Source organism: Taeniopygia guttata, chromosome 1 (genome assembly GCF_048771995.1).
Source record: "Taeniopygia guttata chromosome 1, bTaeGut7.mat, whole genome shotgun sequence".
Lineage (NCBI taxonomy): Eukaryota > Metazoa > Chordata > Aves > Passeriformes > Estrildidae > Taeniopygia > Taeniopygia guttata.
In genome coordinates, this window is record NC_133024.1 from 95586879 (window position 1) to 95606412 (window position 19534).

Sequence of the window (19534 nt, forward strand, 5' to 3'; positions counted from 1 at the left end):
TGTGTCCTGGGGGCCAAGAAGGTCAATGGGATCCTGGGGGGCATTAGGAAGAGCACTGCCAGCAGGGAGGTGATCCTGCCCCCCTGCTCAGCCCTGCTGAGGCCACATCTGGAGTGCTGTGTCCAGTTCTGGATTCCTCAGCACAGGGGAGATGCAGAGCTCCTGGAACTGGTCCAATGGAGGGCAACAAAGATGATTAAGGGGCAGGAGCCTCTTACGAGGAAAGGCTGGATCTGTTCAGCCTTGAGGAGAGACATTTGACAGGGGACCTAAACAATGTCTATCAGTATCTGCAGGGAGGTGTCAAGAGGATGGAGCCAGGCTCTGCTTGGTGGTGCCAAGCAGTAGGACAAGAGGCAATGGGCAGAAACTGATGCACAGAAGTTCCAGCTGAACATGAGGAAGAACTTCTTTCCTACTTGGGTGACCAAGCACTGGAACAGGTTGCCCAGAGAGGTTGTGGAGTCTCCCTCATGGGAGACATTCAAGAACCATCTGGACAGAATCCTGTTGGAACAGATGTCCCTACCAGTGGTCCCTTCCAACCTTGCCCATTCTGTGATTAATTTACTTGATAACACTGGATAATTCCACTAGGATGTCATAAATGTCCTAAAAATGATGGGAGATCTAGTTGATAGTCCACTGCTCGGTGTCTGAGTGGCCAGCTGGTTACTTTGTGTGGAGAACTTCAGTGGGTTTTTGTGGAATGAGTAGTATTTGGAAATTTTAATTGCTGTGCTGCTGCTTTAATGCAAAATTCAAAAGAGTAAACTGAAGGAAGTAATTTTGGTCTTTTGTGTTTTGCTTTTGATCTTCTGAATAAATTTAAGTTTACTGTAAATTTATAAAAATTAGGAGACTCAAGCCAAAATCATTACTGAAGTCATGCCCTTAGCAAACCTGGTAAAATACTACTCATAACATTTTTGAGTGCTCCTCCTGTAGTTTCTTTCTTCCTTTTTATGGCTGTGTTGTTTCTGGTTTGCAGGTTATTATCCCACCTGACATCTGTGTGTGCTGAGACCTTATCCTGTGTTAGATCTGTACTTTCATATAATACATGTACATGCACACTGCATTTACAAAATACATTAATCACAAGACTCTCTTCAGTGTTAGAAAGGAGTGTGCTGTAGATAAAAATATGTTTAGGAGCTTTAGATTCCCTGGATTTGAAAGGCATTAGGCTTGCTAATGCAGACATAGGCTCTGTGTTGGGTTTATGCTTTATTTTCTTTTTTGACAATTTAGATAGAAAGATTAAAAAGTGAAGTTGCAAGGTTAGTCAGAAGGAATGAGTGGTAGCTAATGACTAGAAATAAAAGTATTGATGAGAATTTGTCCAAGTGTGTTGTGGTTTGAAAAAAGTCTTTCTTTCATGCTAACATCAAAAACACTGCTCAGATACAGATAATTCAGTATTCTTGAGACTGAAAAACCTCTTTCTTTCGTGCTAACATCAAAAACATTGCTCAGATATAGATAATTCAGTATTCTTGAGACATTAATTGAAAGATCAAGTACCTTAAGGCAGCAATGCAAACTTCCTTAATCTAGTCTCATAACTGTGTATTATCCCTGGCCAGTAAGGGTAATTTACTGTAAATCACTCTGATTCTTGTCCTTCCTGATAGCACCATATCACGTTGTCAGTTTGAAACACTGCCTGCTCATTTTTGCTTGCAAACTGTGATGCTTCTTTTTTGTATGTATATGTACAAAGATCTCAGTATCTGTTTGTATACATGCAAACTGTATGCCTTATTTGTAACTGTATCTTGACAAACATATTTTCCAATTAGGAATGTGAGTGGATTTTACTGATAGGACTTTATAAGAGCTACACACATTTGTATTCAGATAGAAGTAAATTTTGAATTCTTCTGGCTGTGTGGTTAGTTTTCTGCATGGAGATTCCATATTAGAAGTAAAAAGTAGTATCTTTTAGTATAGATAGTAGGATGTGTCCATTTTAGTGTCTGTAAGTATGGATGGTTAGTATTAGTAGTATCTATTGTATGGATGCTGACATTTTGATGTATAAATACTATGTACATAGATCCCAACTGCAAACACCAGGAAATAGTTGTCCTGGTTTGCAGGTTCCTTACTTCTTGTCAGCATGAGTCAAGCATGCACTCAGTCAAAAGTATGTGTATTTCATATTCCAGGTGTCATAGACCAGGAACCTCCCCAGAATTGTGCCTAATATTTATCTGCAGTTTCAGGGAAGCATAACCTTTTCCATGTCAGGCCAAAGGGCCAAATTGATACATTCAGATCCTGCTAATGAGCACAGAGGACAGAAAACCATCTTTGCAGGCTGGGACAAATTACACTAATGCAGTTTAATAGAATGCTGAGTGGTGCTGCAGTTTTGTATGAGATGGGTCATGATCAGCCTTGGGAGAGCTGGGTGTAGGATGGATTTTCATCACTCCTGTTGTAAAATGAAATGTAAGCCAGCATGGGCAGGTTTTGCCCTCACTGCTGCTGGGCAGTGAGGCAGCTGTGAAGGATATCTACCTCTTCCTGTAGCTGACTCAGCTCAGCTGGCCAGCAGGAACCTGCTGGGTCATGCCAATTCAGTTGTTTATAGTCCATACCTTCCTTCAGCGATGCAGGAAAGTGCTCTGAAAGCATAAATATCTAGAAGGTACATATTTCGTCTGTGGAAGCAATGTAGTGAATTGTCTACAGGTTCTCTGAGGTAGTGCACAGCTGCAGTATTTTATTTTATAAACATTGAATTCTACACCATGGGCTATTAGCAGAAGTTATCCTGTCTGCCTGAGCTATTTCTGAGCTGTTTCCAGTACCAGTAGTGGGTTACTCTGTGAAGTTGGATATAAACAGGAAATGGTTATGGTATATATGTGACAATGAGTGAAAAAGAGAAACCAAGTTTGAGTGTAGCTAAGATACTTATTTTCTGAGAAGGTAGTGTTCTGCTTGGCTAGAATGCTTGATTTATAGAAAAAAGCTCCCACATCCTTAGCTCACAGGACAGTTCTGGCTCTGCTAGTTGCTTGGTAGAAAAAATATTTTTTGGAATGTGACTGTAAAACATTCATGGCATTTCTTGGCAAATAAGAGATCCTGAGCATTAGGGGAAAGTAGTTCTTGTTTTTTCTAGTTCTAGTTATGTTCATGTTTTGGGCAAAATTTCCACAAATATAGGATTTTGTTGGGAGTATTTAATTGTAATAGTGAAACTAGCACTGTGATGTGAGTAGCTAAAACCTACTGACTCATGTAAGCACCACCAAGCTGTTTTGTACCAACCAGTTAGCCCCTTTGTCCATCATGATTCTTTGACTTTGTGCTCCTGCATTTTTATATTTTCTGTGCCTTTTTATTGTGAATCCAGGAGACTGATACTTCCAGTATGATCTAAATTTTTGAACAAAAAGAGCATTCAAATTATAAACTCAGAATCCTGTATACGTTTTTCAGGAGAATATATCAGTGCTGATGTGAGCTTCTGTAGAAGTGGTTATCATGGAGCAGTTTTTGCTCTGGAAGCTAAGAGCAAGTATGTGTGAGAGGAGGTAGCCTAGCACCTAGTGACTTGTCTGGATGGAATTGCCACAAAAAGGCATTTTCAGTGCTGGCTGAGGACACAGAGACAAAGTAGGTGGAGGTTTGGCCTTTCTGGGTATCTTCTGTGTGGCTCCTCAGCAGGCTGATGTAATTACATGGTGGACAAGTGGCCATGTAGAGCCATCCATTTAGAAATTATTTTTGAGTGCAAGCACAGGCATTTAGTGTGGAGTATAGGAGTGCTTGTTACTGTGCACTGTGTGGTTCAGCTGCTTGCTGCTGGAGTTCAGAGATGTATATTTAGGATTAAGAATCTGAAAGTTTCAGTTGCTACTTCAGCTCCGCAAGCCCTCAGTGCCTTGTCTGAGACAGGTCACACTTATCTTTATCTCAATATGCAAATATCTAAAATGAGAAGAACATCTGTTAAGATCATAGGAGGTTGTGTAAATGGTTTAATGATTGTAGCAGTCTGAACTAGGTAAAGTGCCATGATAATGCCACTAAGATGGCTCTAAGCCACCAGTGTGATCTGCTATGAGTCTAATGTGCTTCTGCAATGCATTAGACTTGATACTTTTGGAGAGAGAGAGAGAGAGAGAGAAATGCTGCTAGCATTTTGTAAAGCTTTCCTGAGATCTTATTTGTAATATTGTGTCCAATGATCCTTCTTTGCAGTGAGCAGAAAGATGGACTTAGAGTGGAGCAGGTGCAAAGACAGTTTAATAGGCTGCACAGGAGATTGATTCTGGAATGACAGTAGAAAGTTGAGTTATGAGATGAGTCTTTGGATTTGAACTATTGAGGTCTCCAAGGGGTCTGAAGGGAGACTGAAACTGCTTGTTTTGATTATATTTAGTTGGCATTAACAACGTGCTTCAGTATTTCCAGTGGTTGCTAGTGGATAAGAGACGCATGCTTTTTCTGCTCTTCTTCCAAACCCTGTAATAACCCTTTAATAACATCGTATTTTACTTGACCCTGTTCTAGTCCCCACCTTTTAACATTCATCATGGAACCAATTACTAGATCTGGGGTCAGGAATGAATGGGTCCCCTCAGGAAAGAGAACACACAATAGATATTTTTGTTCTTGTCGTGTTAAACACAGTCCACTTACCATGATAATTTAGGAGAAGTTGCTGCTTAGCAATTACTAAAAACATGCAGCTATTGCAAAGACACAGAAAATAGCAAGTTGTAAAGCTGTAGTATAATTGTAGACTTTCCTATAGATGTTTTGCCTTCTGTAGGGTATTGAGAAGCATGTTGTGGGGTTTAGGACACGTGGAGCAGATACAGAATGGAAACTGCAGAAGTGAACATTCATCGTGTGGTTGCTGCAGTTGCTTGTTCATCCCGAAAGGGTCATCCCATGTCTCTGAGCTGTGCTGAGGCACAGTGAAATGCTGGCTTGGTGGTCCAGTGGAGGTGTTGCATTCTTTCTGCTACTCAAACTGCTGTTTGGCGCAGAGAAGTTTCTCAGTTATTTGTCACCTCCTGTAGCCCAGAAGAACTGTTTTCAGTAAGTGCTGCCTTCAGTTATCACTCTGCCTTTGCATTTTCAGCCTTTCTGTGAGAAGGTGGACTTGCAGGGAAGTCAGCATGTCATCAGTGACCTCAGATTCAGGAAGGGAACTACAGAAGCAAAATGAGATGTGAAATTGTTTCAAAAGCTCTACATTTGTTATTAGGTAACCAGAAAGTGGGTGGGAAGCAAAGAAAAAGGGGTTCTTCCATTAGGTTGTCTTGTTTTTTTCAGAAAGCTGCAGCCTGAGAGGGGCATAGTATTTATAATATACTCATGGCATAGCTGCTTCCTAGTAAGTGTGCAACAGGAGGAAGTTTTGTTCTTAAATTAGCAAGTGAAAAAGTGGCTGATAAAGGATGGGCTACAGCTTTCTAGATTTTATTCCAGACAGAATTTTAAGGGAAAGTTTCTTTTCAGTGTCTAATTGGAGGGCCAGATAAAAAAGTAAGCTATAACTTCCTGGTGTTGATAGGCTCAGGCCACCACCAGACATTCAGTTAGCTGTGAAAAGGCTCTATGCTTTATGTGACTATTATAATTTAAAAATAATCTTAGGGAATGGCTATAATGTAAGCCTGGGTATTTGTAACATACCTTGTTAGGCAGTAGTTAAGCACTCTCAAGCAAGATAACTAGTAAAGTAGGATATTGTTTCTGCTTCTACTTGTTACTTGCTATGTAGTTTTACACGTATTTCAGAAGGAGACAACTTAGAGTAGATCATTAATGTTATATTTGAGGCCAGTTGAATGTCACTTTTATTTTCTACCATAAAAAAGCAGTAGCTCCCATTCAGGATGAATTCTCTTTCAAAAACGAACTGAGTTCAGACTCTATTTCTACTTGTGTGACTAAATGTAATAGCAAATCTAAAAAATTCTGGCCATAACATTTACGTTAAACTTAAAATGTATCTGACTTGCAATTTACTTTGAGATCAAATGCAAAAGATGTGCTAGACATTGTTTTAATTGAAGGGATTTATACTGTGGAAAATTTCTTTCTGTTCAACACCTTACAGATCATCAGTCTGGATGGAAGAATGCACTGAAACCTTTAATGGACAATTGTGTGACAGCAACTGCACTGTTTATATTTAAACATCTCTACTACTTTCTAGCAATGCCCTTCATGATGAATTCCTGTAATTAATGGTTCCTGAAAGTATCAACACCTTCTCTTTCCCTCAGCTCTCTGAAGTGTAAAGCTCAAGGATCAAAGAAATGTTAACTATATTGGCTGTAGGCTGTATAAAGTATGATCCCAGATCACATGTTTGCTGGAATGTTCTGGGACTTACCTGTGTGACCAAATTAACTAGCACCAGCCAGACTATAACAGCTGTAGCAATAATGCTAAAATCTACTTGCTCTGTAGCGATGTTCAGAGGTGAGCTGGGATTCTTTTGGATGAAGATTGTTAAGCAAAAAACTTTTTTATTGCCAGACCCTCCCCACCAGATCCTTTCCTGGAAGATTTGAACTACTTCATTGTATGATTCTGTCACTATTACACTGGTAAATTTTTTATGTCAGGAAACCATTAGATGGTAAGAATCATTATTTTCCTTCTTGCAGGCTTTGGGGAGGCACAGGCACTTTTGATTGTGACGAGGTGGGAAAAGAGGTGATTCTTGTCTTTGTACTTCTGGTTTTTGGGGGAAAATGATGGACCTTCATTTGTAAATAATTCTCTTGAGCTTTCTGGCAAGAACCCACACCCACCTGTGTGGATGTGAACTAAGTGTATTTTTCATGTCACTGGTGATGGAAACTAGAATATAAATATCGTAGTACAAGGGATGCCAGGAACTTGTGAGGATGGGGAAAAAAAATCAGAGTAGAAAGATTTCTGAAAATAAACGGAGGCAAATTCTTAGAGGTGTTCCATGGCTTTTTGATCAGTTTACCAGTGATTTTTTTAGTATTTTGAGGGGTTTCATGTTGTGTATGTGTTGGTTTTTTTGTTCTTTATTTAACTCAGAATCAATCTACTACTAATAGCTATGTTATTAGTTTCCTGTTATTCTAGCAAGCAAACCTGTTTAAATATACTGATTAATAGGATATTCAGAGTGCCAGCTTTGGAGTAATGCCTCAGATCACAAATGATAATTGGCTTCTGTATGAATTGTAGTCGTTGCATTAGTTAGGTTTTGAAGCCCAGTTCCCAGAGCATGATTCATATTGACTGTCCTCCTTTCTCCATGGGAAGTGACAGTGGTGAATTTTCTGGGTCAGGCAATACTGGGGATGGGAGTCAGGATAACTAAATCTCTTTCTGCCCTCAGCACCAGCAGGAAATAAAAGATGTGAGAGAACGAGCAGTTCTATGAATTAAATATATTCATGTGACTGTTTGAGACCTCTTCAGAAGAAATAAGAAAAAATACCATCATCCATTATCCAGCATACATTTCAGTGTTTAGTACTTATCAGCAAGATCTAAGTATTTTGAACATTTTTATTTCCCTGTTGCATTTGGGATCGAATAAAGATAATTAGATACCACTTTAGCATTAAAGTGTACTTAACTCAGTGTGGCTCAACAGAGGAATGAGTGATTTATTTGTAAATACTATGTTCATTAATGATATTAAATTTATATTTAATTTTTATATGTTGGACACAAAAAGTTGTTGGAGGGCTATGTTGTTGTAGTTTACCTAAATAATTTTGATAATTTGCTGTTTAAATATAAAAAAAAAACCCCAACTATTCTATGGGATTTTTTTTCAGTTAAATCAGGGACATATTTTTTCTTTTTAGATTCAATGTTGGAAGAACCAAAACATAATAGAAATTTCTCTTCAGCAAACTTCTAGCACTGAATCATTCATCTGTACTCATTAAGTAAAGTATGCTCTTATTCAATGGCACAGTAGCATTTATACAGTAGTAGCATAGAAGGGATCTGTTTATGATCCAGGAGTGCAGGTATTTATCTACCCACCTGGGAAGCAGCTCCGTGGAAAGGGGCATGGCTGTTCTGGTGGGCAGCGAGTTCCATGTGAGAGAACAGTCTGCTGCTGTGGCAAGGGATGCCAGTGGGATGCTGGGCTGCAGCAACAGGGGAATCACCAGCGGAAATAAGTTAAAAGTCACTGTCCCACTCCATGCTTGGCAGGCCACACCTGGAGTGCTGTGCTCATTTTTGGTCCCTGCTGTACAAAAACGTGAGGACAGGCTGGAGGGGGTCCAGAGAAGTGCTACAAAGTTGAGCAAAGGGCTGGGAGCCTGCCATGTGAGGAAAGGCTGAGAGAATTGAGTTTATCCAGTCTTGTGTGAAGAAAGCTTAGTAGCTACAAAGATGGTGAAGACTCCCTTTTTGCAAGGAGTCCCATTGAAACGATGAAGGGTAATGGTTAAATGTTGGTGAGATGCTGATTGAAACACAAGAGGAAAAAGTTTTATAATGGGAACAATCAGCTACTGGAATAATATCCCCAGGGAAGCTGTGGATTCCTCAGCATTGGACATTTCTAAGATTTGTCTGGACAGGGTGCCGGGCCATCTTACCTAGACTGTGCTTTTGCCATGGAAGGTTGGATCAGACGATTCAAGAGGTCACTTCCAATCTGGTATTCTATAATATTCTAAAATAATCTTAAATTCAGCCTAAGGACTCTTAACCCATTCACACACCAAAGGCAGGTTAGTTTGAGACAGAAAAGGAAGATGTCTTTGGTTAGCTCATACTTTTGGGCAAAAATAGATGAAGGTATGCTACAATCTACTTTCTCCTGTAGAATACTGATAAGAACACTTATCCTTGGTAAATAGTTACAAGAAAACCCTGTTTTGAATTAAAACCCCCTTTCCCCTCCTTCACAGTACTTAATATATTTGACTGAATCAGGGTCTGTTTTCTCTTTGGAAAAAAAGGTTTAAAAAATTATAAGTAACTTGCTGTTAACTGAGATGTAGATTGAGTTTAGGTTGAGTCTTAGACTCTAAATAACTTCATTTTGGTTCATTGTAGAAGGATTTTGTTTTTAAATTTACAAGTGCGGATGATGTTAATCTAACAGCAAGACAGGTCCACAAAGCCTTCATACAGCTGCCTTAACATCTAAATATATATGTTTCTTTAGTGAGGTATTCAAATGCCTAAAATTCTATTTATGCACTCCTGGTTTGGCTTTTCTTCTGCCCCAGTTCTTCTAGGATCCTGAAATTAAGTGTTCCTGCTCATTAGCCTCTGTACAGATCTCTTTAACACCCATCATTAGAAGTGAGTTCTGCACAAAGCATAGCAGCTATGGCTGTGGCATGCTAATCACAAAGACTGCGTAGGAACCAGGAAAACACATGGAGTTCGTTGTTGAGAAAAAATTTGGAAACTGCAAGGGTAAGAGGGAAGCACAGGAAGTGAGTGGGGGAGTAAAGAAGTGGGAAAAACATTGGAAGGTGAAAAGCGATATGGAAAAATGAAGAGATCTGTGAAGGGTGCAGAAAGCTGAGAGATGAAAAGCAATGCTGGTATAGGAGAGCTGGAAGCTAATGGGACTCTGGTTACGGGGTAGGAGCAATATATCATATAATGAAATTGTTGGAATGAAGTGGTCACTGAAAAGAGGCAGGACTGGGATCCCAAATAGGAAACTGAGCTTAAAGGTGAGAGTGGATGGGGGCAGTAGCATATGTCCATAGGATTGGCAATAGTAAGGCTTGGATGAGAAGTTTTGAGAGAGACTGAATATCTGTATTGAGCAAGATGGAGCTTCTCCATTTCAATGGCTACTATCTTAAAAAGCCAAGCACAGAAAGAGCTACAAAGAGCAAGTCCTGCAAAGCTGGGAAGGCACAGAATTAAGATTGTCTAAAATATGTTAACTGAGCTTGCCTGGACATTTGCATTATGATACAGTTTAAAATTCTATGATCTCAGAATTGCAGGGTCTTTCCAAGTGGAACAGATGTGTGAAGACTGCAGCAAAGAAGGACAGATATCTGGAAACGTGCTTTTATTTGTTGTGGAAATCCTAAGACAGATAGTGAATGGGGCAGGTCACAAGCGAGGGGAAACTTGTGGCACCTTAGCTAGGAAACTGGGTGGATACAGCTTCTCCAGGGAATTAGTTAAGATATTATAAAAAGTTAAATACTCTGAAAAATTAATTTTAGGAACCTGGTTGACAGTAAAGTTTGCAGTGCTCCTGATTCTGAAGTTCTCTTGTCTCTGGGATGACATGATGCCCCTGGCAGGGGTCTGTTGTTACCTGGCAGCAGCAAAGGGACCTCTGTCCGAGAACGGGCATTCTGTCCTCAGAGTGCTGTTCTGGACAGCACGGGGTAACCTGGAGCAGTGCGTGTGCAGAGCTGTGCTGTGACTATGTGGAATGCAGCCATTGGGTAGAGTTTCACTACTCTCTTCCAGCTACCGTATTCACCAAATGCGGCTGAGGTCCTGTGGAAAAAAACCTGTCCATTATCACCTAATAGAAAGTCAGTCAAACTAGATTTGAACAAGGGTGCCCAATTAACTGCAAATCCTGGAAAAAAAAAAAAAAAAAAAAGAGAAAAAAAACTTCTGAAGAGTTTACCTTAAAATTTTTTTTAGTTTCCACATCATTAGATGATACCTATCTTATATTAGGATTTTATTTAGAGTGTTGATGTGTGTGTATAGGTTGTTGACTTCTATTTCTTTAAATGGCATGCTTTCTGTACATTTATTGTGGGAAAATATGTGCAAAAAATCTAGGAAGTACGGTTACAGTCAGTTTTCTAATTTCTTTTGACTTCCACTAAAATCTTTTTTGAAAAATTGTACCTTGCTTAATTTCCCAATTATATATTTACTTGCATGAAGGAGAAGACAAAAAATTATTCTCTTTTGATCTGATGTAATTGGAGCTGTATTTTAGGGTAGCTAATTCAATCTTATCTGATTATATCCTGACCATGGTCAGAAGTAAGGCTGCAATTACTATTTAAGGAGACTGGTTACAGAGGTTGTGTCATATCAAATACATTGCTTTTCTACTCTCTTACTGTTAAATGGGCTGCTCTAAATTAGATGGTCTAATTCTGGAAAATTTGAATACGTGCAGGTGGACTTTTGTGTCAGCAAAGCCACACTTATTTAATTGGCGCTCCATATGTCTGCAAAAATTGATTCCATATGGTTGAATGGCACATTTTGAAAATGTTTTTTTAATTCATACTAGTGCCAGGAGAAAGAATAACTCTATTTTTTGAGCTCCTTAACTAAGTGACAGTGCACCTGTACATGAACCTTCTTTCAATTTTTGAAGCAGTAATTGAATACGTAGGATTTGCTTGTCACATGTTAACAGCTTTAAGGTAGTTTAAATATATGGCTAACAAAGGCGTAACTGTGTGCTCTCTGTTTATGCTCCTAAAAACAGGTGATGAAATATACCTAAACCAAGCAATCCCACCATCTATTAGGTTGGATTTATATGAGTTTTCTTACAGAAAACTCTTTCATTTAGGGTCATGGTAAATCTAAATATATATATATATATACACACTGGTCAAATAAAACCCAGTATTTTTATTGGGGGAAAACAGCTTTGAGTTTTCTTCAGGTTAACGATAGTGATGAGTAATAATCCTGTGAGAAAAACTGGAGATCTGAATTTTTAAATTTGGGGCATAAAAGTTGATATAATCATGAGATGAACTTATTAGGAGTAATGTAAATAATTTTTTTTTTTTTTTGTGCACAGGTACCTAAGGATAAAACTGGCCTGAAGGGAAAATCTGGGGCAAACTGGGGACCTTGACTGTTCTTGCAACTGAGTAAGTGAATACTTAGTGGAAATCAGCTGTACAAAAGGTTAAGACTCTGAAACATTTTTCAGCATCTCCATACCTAATTGCCGTTGTAACTTCAGACAATACTTTGGTTTTTGAATTGACAAAGACCAGAAGTGGTAGGGCTACCTGCAAGGGAGGGAATGTGCTATAGAGCCTTCAGTGCTTTGCAGTACGTTTTCTTTTTATTGCTGCCCTTGAAGTCTCCGTAAAATGAAACATAGCTTATAAACAGGATTTCTTTGTATTTTGATGTTTTGCCTTTGCAGTTATTTATCTTCAGACTGATGTCTGAGTTTCTTAAAGCTTAACTTAATCTTGCTGGTTTGTAATCATAGTAAGGAACTGAGACTCAGCCAAACTGAAGGTCAGGCCAGGTGGAATATGAGGTCATCAGAGGGTGAAAGCTGAGAAGATGACCCTGTGGAAGGTTGTTTTGGAAAGGATGAATGCTCATTTCATAAGGGGTCTTTTTTGAGACCAAACCTATTGTCTTGATTGGGGCTTGCTTTCACTAAAACAGAACAGGGACAGCTTTTCTTCATCAGCTTGGATGGGGCATGTGGTAGACATTCCTTGGCATCTGGAGTCCCCCAGTCCCAAACTCAGCCTACACAGTTTTCTGAAAGGCAGGAAGAGTATTTTCCATTTATGCACGTAGCTTTCTTTGCAACCTAAGCATTAATCTGGTGCAAAAAATGATTTTACATGTCAAAAAGATATGTTGATGTGTTACTTTTTATTTAATGCATTTATTTAGTCATACATATTAATATATGAAATATCTGTAATATTAATGAAGAGATAACTTTTTTCTAGGGTGAAACTTCTTTCTGCTGATTTTTATTTTTAAAAATGGGCAAGTTAATTGAGTTTTCTGAAACAATTGCTAGAGCTGGAGCCTTTCTTTCTGCTGGCATTTCTCATGCTAAAAGAATTATCTTTGGTTTTAGAGAGCTTTACTAAGCTGAATATCCTTACTGGTATCTACATTAAATTTTGAAAACAATGCTTACCAGCTGAAAGTCTCTCAATTTAATATGGTCTAAACTTGTTACCAGTGCTGTTTATTCCAAATCTGTGCTGCGGTTTATTCATATTCTTCTACTTAGTGCATGAACTTAGAAATTGATATCCATCACATCACTGCATAAAAAAGTGTATTTCATTTTGCTAGAATATTTACTGTGTTTATGCCTGCAGTACAGTAGTAGACAAAAATGTCTCTCATTGCTTTCGATATTAAAGAGAATTAAATATGTAACCTAAAAATCTGCCAGGCTTTGTGAGCTATACACAAATAAGACTTTTAATTCATTAAGAAATACATAATGGTAGCATTTAGTGTTACCATTCTTTGATTTGTAAGTTGGGTGAATTACATGAATCATGCCTGAAACTGTATTATAAGTTACTGGTTGCTTTCCTGTGCATTAGCAGTTCTCATTGAAGTTCTGGTTCCTTGTCTTGCACTTGCTGTCTATGGTTTTAGGAATTAGGTCTCTGGACTAGTGAACAGGTGTAAGGTTTATTAAAGAAGAGAAGTTCAGTGTTCTTAAATGATAGTGGCATGTTTTGAAATCCCATTTGGCTCAACAGCTCTGTTTTAAATCCAGCAGGGACCTTTGAGAGAGGTTTTTGCCTTGTTTCTTTTAACTTCTATACTAACATGAAGCAAATGTTTTCATTTATTTCCTGTGTACTCTGCATATTTTAGTCTATTGCTTTTGACAGTGATGAATGACAGCTATTTCCCAACCTTTTGTATTTTGGGTGCTGCATAAGCTCAGCTGTTCATTTTGGGAATATTCTCTTCTCCTGATTTATTACTGTTTCCTCATTTGAAAGGCAGTACTAGAAATTCCAGATACAATTGCAGTCTTCTTGGAATTGTAATTTAGATTCTGTGCCTGCATACATGAGACAGGAGCTTGCCCATACAAAAAAAAGGCAGTCATTCTGCTGGACTGGAGGACCTGTAGGTATAGTGACAAAGATACTGTGGCAGCTTTTGTATTGAAAATTGTCCTTAATTGTTGTCTAATAAGGTAGAAGTCAAGAACTTGTGAACTAAGAAATGGGGATAATCCAATTGAATTGCGTAGTGTGTTCCTTCATGAATATAGGATTGATCTCTAGGTGTTTTACTCGATTTATTATTTGCCAGTTACTGTAGTTACCACATCACGTACAGATTTTCTCATTCAGACTCGAAATTGAGTGCCTTGGGGCAAGATCTTCTCTGTTAAGCATGAAAATGAAGTGGCCTTGGTTTTGAGAGCATCCTGTGTGCAGCAGTTCTTGTGCCTGCTGTTCTGGAAAGATCAGTGGGTTCTGAGGAAATCCACATCTGAGCATGAAGCAAGATAGATCTATCAGTTGTGTAATCCTCGTTCTGCTGGGGTTTGTTCTTTTCCAGGGATTAGTAGGTCCATGCCGAATTTAGAGGCTGAAGTGAAGCTGACTGGTGCTGGTGCTGTAGCCTGTTGATCCTGTAGGATGAAGCTTTTCAACTTCTTTTAGCAGTTAATTTCACAGAGATTGCTATTATTTTTGTAAAGCACAGTGTATGATTTCTGACAGCTTTTAAAGATGTTATATGCTCTGCTGTTTCTAGTGTAGAAGTCTCTGGGGATTTAAAACTTTCACTACAGTATCTCTCTCACAGAGATCAATTAAGTTTCTAATTAAAGTTTTATCAGCCTAGCATCTAATTGAAATCCTAAAAATGTTGGTGTTTGTTGAGACAAACATAGGAGATTTTCTAATCTCATGAGAAAATTTTTGTTGAAGATTGTTGGGTTTTTTAATATTTTTGAGTGTTTCCTTGTTGTTCACAGAGTGGTGTTTGAATAATGGAAAGCTTTAGTAGCTGAAATTTTTAATGAAAAGGAGACAAACAAATTTATTTCAGCAATTGTATTGATTAAAATAGCTTGTTCTCAGCTAACGAAACTGTGATTGTAATCCTTCCCCATTCTTTTGTCTTTGAAAGACTACTTATTTTGATCAGACCTAAAATGTTGTTGACAATTATATCTCTTTGTTTTACCTAAAGCCTTTCTTTCGTGTTTGTAAAGTTGTACATCACTACATTTGAAAGGTACCAAAGTCCTGAGGTGGGCCTCAGCATTAAAATATATAGACACTTTTGCTTTATGAGGCTGTAAACCAGATAATTTGTCACTACTGACAACCTGGAAGTAGATGTGAGCTTTTAAAGAACAATATATGACAGATTCCTTGGGAGAGGGGGAGTGTTTGTTTTTAGGAATTCCTGGAGAGTGGAAGCCTATTAGGATGGTATTGTACATGTAATAAATAATGTACTTGTCTAAGTTTTTTTTCTTTTTTCCTTTTTCTTTTAAGGGGTAAGACCATCTTAACATTCTGTCATAATCATAATAATAATTAGTAGTATCCTCTCTGCAAACACAGAAGAGAGGGGGAAGCGTTTTTTTTTTTATTATTGCAGTGTAATATTCTCAGTATCTATATAAATAAATGATAGTGAGTGGCATGATTCACATGAATAGCAGTGCAGCTGTATTGCTGCTGTCTGCCCAAATAACAAGAAATGAGAGGGAAAGAGGAGGTGACAGGGGGATATGAATCTGAGAGGAGCATTGTGGTATGAATAAATCGACACTGTGGTTTTACTGGGGGGGGACACTCATTGCAGGAGGCTTCATCTGTTTGCTGCTTTCCCATATTTAGAAAGCATCTTTAGTGATCCTTTTTGCAAACAGCTCATGCAGTAACTGGCAAAACAGAAGCAATTAGTGGTGTAATCTCAAAGGGAATCTCAAGCTTCACTTTAAGTGCAATGATTAAATCCACTAGAATGATAACCATTGCTGCCAAGAGCTCCTGTAATTGGCCACTAATGTATTTTGTTGTAGCAAAATAATAACTACTGCATTTCATGCACATAATTAGTAATGCATACACGTTTGGTCAGTAAAATTGAAAATCCTGATAACCGAGGGTAGAGGGGGTGGAAGGAGCACAGAGCTGGAGAACTGAAATACTGCTCTGTTGATAGTACCTAACTAGAACTGTGTGCTTCAACAAAACAAGTGTCCTACTGTGCTGGAATACAAATGGGCTGTCTGTGGCAGGATATAGCAAAGACATTTGGCAGAGAGGGATTTGAAAGCTTCTGGCATAATGTAATTGAATTGGCCATTTCTTTAAAGATACAGCAAATTGTTTGCTGTAGCATTCATCATCGTAAGGAAGGTCAGACAGCTTGCCAAACATATGATATTCATAATAAAAAGTAAAACGGTGACGCTTATATTTAAACACAAATCATGTTATCATGTTTGTAAAAGCTGGAGAAATGAATGGGAATATTTTTGGTGGTGCTGAGCATTGGTAATCTAAGACTGTAATTCAAGAAGGGGACAGCTTCTAAGCAGAGAAAAGATCCACAGGGAAATTCAGCTACTGAGGAACATATGATCCCCCTGATTTGAGAGGGTAGTAGATGTTTTGGCAGGATTATTGCTGACTCTATCTTCTGATCACTTAAGGGAAGATAAGCTTGTATGATCCTATTTTTTGCCTTTTAAGTAAACAAGGGGAAAAATAACAAAGAAGGAGGACTTGAGTCTTTAAAAAGAGACAAAATTTGAACAAAGCATTGCTGGGGTTTTTTTGTCAGTTATGCTGTGACAAAATAAGATGATGCAACAACCTGTAGCATACCTGAAATGTTATATGAAATGCTCTGTATATTGGTGTGCTGGGAAACCCCTCTCGAGTCACATCCAGAACACTGAACGTAAATTGCCTGGTGACAGGGGCTTTGAGCCATGCAGTGATGCCTTTGCAAATGAGTAGCTGTTAGCTTTTAGGTTCTAAAACATTCAGGAGACTGGCATTTTGATTTCTTGCACCACTGCACCAGTGATAGGGTTGGAAATGGGAATCAAAATAATTAGATTGGATATATAGATCCCAGCAAACCAGCCAAGAAAGCAGCTGGGCTGGGGAGGGCTGCACTGAATTCTAAAATGTGCCAGTGCTGTTTTTATGAGAGCATGAGGACGGAAGGAGTAAACTATAGAGTGCAGATGCTCACCATTTATATTCAAAGCATGTAATAAAATAATTGAATGTATGCTTCCTCCTATTAAAGCCTGTTAAAATCAGTAATAAAGTACATTACTGTTATATTAAAAAGGGAGCACAAATTTTCAGGTAATATATCTTAGTTGTATGCATAGTGTACTAGATAAGCACACTGTGAAGTGTGGTGTTTTTTTTTTTTTTTATTTTCAAAGGCATTCCTTCTTCTGATACAGGACTGTTCCCATCAGTTCATTTTCTGTTACTTAGTCCAGCAGTATCTTTGCAGTATTCCCCCTGGCAGTTTTACAGGCCAACAGTCGTTCCCCTCCAAAAAGCCTTTCCTTCTAGTTCCTTTATGTAAAAACCCCAACAAAAACAAACCACCAAAAAAGCCCCCACTTTTCATGTTCTTCTTGAGTTTCCCTAGCTGTTAGAAGATGTCATCCTTTTTCTATGCACATTCTTCCTTTAGATATTTGTAAACTATTATCCCACTAGCTCTTTGCCCACTTTATCATTTTTCACCTGTTAAAAAAATTATCTTTTTTTATTCAAATGTCAGTTCTTCACCTTTTTGCTTTTGAGAGACCTGCCTTCATTTAATCAGGAGGTTCAGGAGTCCAGGTTCTCCTAAATCTGTAGAGAATATTTTTTTTCTATTATCATGATTCCTGGTACTTTTCTTTTTTAAAATTCTACTCTCTAGATTGACTGCTCATATTACCTCCTACATCATTTAGGAGTGCATCTCAGTGCACTCTCTCCCTTCCTTCCCTACCTTCCTTATTACTGATCTGAATTTTTTCATACCAAATATGTTATTTCTTACATTTTCCCAAGCCATACCTTGCTTTCTGTTTGTATTTCTATTTTTGCTTTTAATTGCATTAAATCCCAAGACCTTGTGTCTGCAACTTCATACCTGTCAAGTCAATGTTAGGCATCCATCCAAAATAGCCTGTTGGTTTGGGGGCACGCCTGCCATGAGGAGGGCAGTGGTTGCAGTATCTCCTCTGCTTTGAAGCCAGATGCACAGGGCCATGTCTCTTAATTCTGTATGATAATAACACATGGGAAGTACTTGCCTACTTTTGTAGAAGCCTGTCCTGCACGCTGTCCCTAAAATACTGACTGAATCCATAAGCAAATGCTGCAGTTTCTGGCTCCAGTTGTAGTCACTGGAAGAAGCTATATTGAGCTGTTTCTCAGCTAAATATCAGCATTTTGTTCCTTTTTCCCTGCTTTGGTCTCCAGGAGGTCTTTGGTGTCAGTTTCCTTATTTTCTTATTGTGCTCTTAATCCATTCATTATTTCATGTTACCCTACTCAGTTGTAAACATAGTGATGAGGAATAGCAAGGTGATGTTTTCTTGTTTTAATCTGTGCAAGCCCCTAATATCTGAAGCTCCTTCAGAAGTTGCCATCTGTGTATCCTGAAGGTGCACTGTGGCCATACTGTACAGTTTGCATGTAAATCTCCCATTCAGTGATTCGATGTTTTGACGTAAGATTACAAGACTAACAAATAAAAAGTGTATTTGCTGTCCATGTGGAATAGAGGATATTTGGCTAGTATGGGAGTGCAACATGGATGAGAGGTTCTCATACCAGGAGCTCATAGAATTTGGGTTTACTGCAGAAATTTGGTGGTTCTGCAGGAGCTAAATTTTCTAGCAGAAAACATAAAATCCAATATTTTTTGTTAAAAGAAGACTGAAATTATGAGTTGGCCATCATCTGGTAATAACAGTGTGAAGATTTATTATATGAGAAGGCTCTTTTTGTTTGGATGCTGTGGAAATAAAAAGATGCACTGGAAATAAAAAGAAGAATTCAAGCAGGAAACAGATTTTGTTATTCCCCCAATATTCATAAAGCTGGAAAAACTGTTGAAGTTGAGACAAGGAATTAGCTGAAATTTTTACAGCCAGTTCAGATTAATTTCTAAATTACAATTACATTGTGTTTAATGCAAGAATTGATTGTTTGAATTTCAAAACTTGTGTTTTTCAGGAAGCCCAGCAGAGGTAGGAGGTAACTGTGTCTCTTGTTGGATTCATGCTTATTGAGGCCTTCAGTTGGGTTTGGGCTTTCATGCAGGCTGTATATTTAGTTCAGATGATGGTCACAGGTTTCTGGAGGGCAGTTGCAACACAGTAGTTGCTGTGCAAGAGAAATGCTCCAAAGGTTAGCTCTTAAAACACACAGCTCACTTACAAGCCCATTACGGATTGACCTATGTTGGAAGTTCATTTAAATGCTTGGCACTGTTCTTTAATATAGGGAGTTTGGGAAAAAAAATGTTATTTTGTTTTTTAATAAATTTTTCCTTGACCTTTATCTGCAGCAAAATTGTCTGACAGTATCACAGCAGGTCTAAACGCAACATTTTATTTATGGCATTAATATTATAGAAGTACAAATGGAGTTTGGAGACAAGAAGAAATGAAAGACTCCTTAGCTTTTTTAGATTAATAACTTGCTGAATGTGAATGAATGCAAATGTCACTGACTTGAACAAAGAGATCAAATTAAATACCTCAGGCAGGTTACACAGTGTCTGTCTAAGGGGACTGCAACACTTGATCCCTGTG

At 38.3% G+C, this 19534-nt stretch overlaps 1 protein-coding gene across 3 annotated transcripts in view; it reads left to right on the plus strand.

Moving 5' to 3' along the window:
* The window catches only part of TBL1X (transducin beta like 1 X-linked), a 191756-nt gene that overhangs the window by 43465 nt on the left and 128757 nt on the right, over nucleotides 1-19534 (plus strand). For all 3 annotated transcript variants that reach the window (XM_030271099.4, XM_030271183.4, NM_001159817.2), the window contains 1 exon segment: nucleotides 11774-11846. The gene's annotated coding sequence lies outside the window, so the exon portion shown is untranslated.